The sequence below is a fragment of the Bufo bufo genome, chromosome 7 (genome assembly GCF_905171765.1).
Source record: "Bufo bufo chromosome 7, aBufBuf1.1, whole genome shotgun sequence".
NCBI lineage: Eukaryota > Metazoa > Chordata > Amphibia > Anura > Bufonidae > Bufo > Bufo bufo.
In genome coordinates, this window is record NC_053395.1 from 202761972 (window position 1) to 202764670 (window position 2699).

The window sequence follows — 2699 nt, forward strand, 5'->3', positions numbered from 1 at the left end:
ACTGAAAGGGGTAAAACACATATTGACACACAATTATTTCTGTTACGAATCTGATTTCTACATTCAGGAGAGGGGCACAGCCATGGTTACCAGATTTGCCCCCAGCTATGCCAATCTATTCATGGCGTACTGGGAACGTCAGGTCATTGCGCCACAGCTGGGGACAAGTCTGGTGCTCTGGCGTCGTTATATCAACGACATTATCTTCATCTGGCAGGATACCGAAGAACGTCTAAATGAGTTCCTGTCTCAGATTAATCTCAATGACAGGAACCTAAAGTTTACCACCAAAGTTAGTGACACCGAGATTGAATTCCTTGATCTCAAGATAGAAATTAAAAACACCAAACTGTACTTACCATAAGCCGGTCATGAAAAACGGATATAAACTATACACTAGCTGCCACCTCCACTGTTGGCTATTAAACATTCCAACTAGCCAGTTCAGATGATTGAAAAGGAATTGCACTCTCCATGAAAATTTGGAAAAGGAAGCGGTAATACTAAAAGAACAATTTCTGGCCAAACAATACCCCGAAAAAACATTAGATATAGCCCTAACCAAAGTAAGGAATATGAATAGAGAATCCTTTTCCGATACTTAAGACAAGCAGGAAGAGCCAGGCGACAACATACGGATAATCCTTCCTTTTTATGGACAATATAAGAAAATTGATAAACTAATATGCAAACATTGGCACCATCTAGAAAGAGACAAAATCATAGGTCCCTCCCTTCCGAATAACCCCTTAATAACTTACACGAAAGCACCAAATTTAGGCCTGATGATTGCCCCAACAATAAAAAAAAAAAGAGTACAATCTAATTGGCTCACTTTAAAAGGATTCCACAGATGTGGAAGTTGCAGTAACTGCAAATTAACACACTTCCCTAAAAAAACTGTACAGGTTCAATCAACACAGAATTCCTTTCCCCACACAATTAGAGACAGTCTGTCCTGCAATTCCACAGATGTCATATACATTTTGGAATGTCCATGCCACAGACAATATGTGGGTCGCACGAAGAGATTGTTCAACAAAAGGATAGCCGAACACATCAATAATATAAAAAAGGCTATGAAAACCATACAGTATCTCAACACTTTAAAACACACCATAATAAGGACCCCTCCGGTTTGATCTATACAGCTTTAGAAAATATTAAGAAACCTTGGAGAGGTGGAAATCACATATCAAACATGTCTAGGGCGGAATCTCGGAAGATCTTTGAATTCGAAACAATTATCCCCGCTGGCCTGAACGCAGAACTAGAATTATTTGGGTTTCTATAGGGAGGCTTGCCCTCCGGGGACGGGGTGTCAAGGTCCGGCTGTCTACCAGCACCCCGACTCCCTCTCCCTGTTGGGCCCCCCTCCCCCTACCTACTAGAATTCTCTACACCATAATTGTACAATGTATTCTCCTCTCACAACCCCTAATTGTACTGTATAATGGATTCTCCTCTCACAACTCCTATATATCTCATCTCCTGCATACCGTAGTGCCCAACATCATTTCTTCTTATCTCTCTATATACATATATACCCTTACAACTTTAGGGTGAACACCTTATTTCTATTTTTTATATTTTTTATATTTTTTATATTTTTTATCTTATTTATATATCTATATTTTTTATTTCAGCCACTATTATATTTGCACCTAATTGTGGTACATACACCCTATTATGGCTACATACACAGTAATGTACAGTACAGACCAAAAGTTTGGACACACCGTCTCATTCAAAGAGTTTTCTTTATTTTCATGACTATGAAGGCATCAAAACTATGAATTAACACATGTGGAATTATATACATAACAAACAAGTGTGAAACAACAGCTTTGCACACTCTTGGCATTCTCTTGATGAGCTTCAAGAGGTAGTCCCCTGAAATGATCTTCCAACAGTCTTGAAGGAGTTCCCAGAGATGCTTAGCACTTGTTGGCCCTTTTGCCTTCACTCTGCGGTCCAGCTCACCCCAAACCATCTCGATTGGGTTCAGGTCCGGTGACTGTGGAAGCCAGGTCATCTGGCGCAGCACCCCATCACTCTCCTTCATGGTCAAATAGCCCTTACTTTCAAAGTTTTCCCAATTTTTCGGCTGACTAACCTTCATTTCTTAAAGTAATGATGCCACTCTTTTTTCTTTACTTAGCTGCTTTTTTCTTGCTATAATACAAATTCTAACAGTCTATTCAGTAGGACTATCAGCTGTGTATCCACCTGACTTCTCCTCAACACAACTGATGGTCCCAACCCCATTTATAAGGCAAGAAATCCCACTTATTAAACCTGACAGGGCACACCTGTGAAGTGAAAACCATTTCAGGGGACTACCTCTTGAAGCTCATCAAGAGAATGCCAAGAGTGTGCAAAGCAGTAATCAAAGCAAAAGGTGGCTACTTTGAAGAACCTAGAATATGACATATTTTCAGTTGTTTCACACTTGTTTGTTATGTATATAATTCCACATGTGTTAATTCATAGTTTTGATGCCTTCAGTGTGAATCTACAATTTTCATAGTCATGAAAATAAAAAAAACTCTTTGAATGAGAAGGTGTGTCCAAACTTTTGGTCTGTACTGAACATATACACATAGTCACCAAGGTGAATATATGTAATTCCTGTATATAACCAATTGGATCCATTCCGGATTTTACCAACATCCAAGACACCCTACAGATCTCCCCCT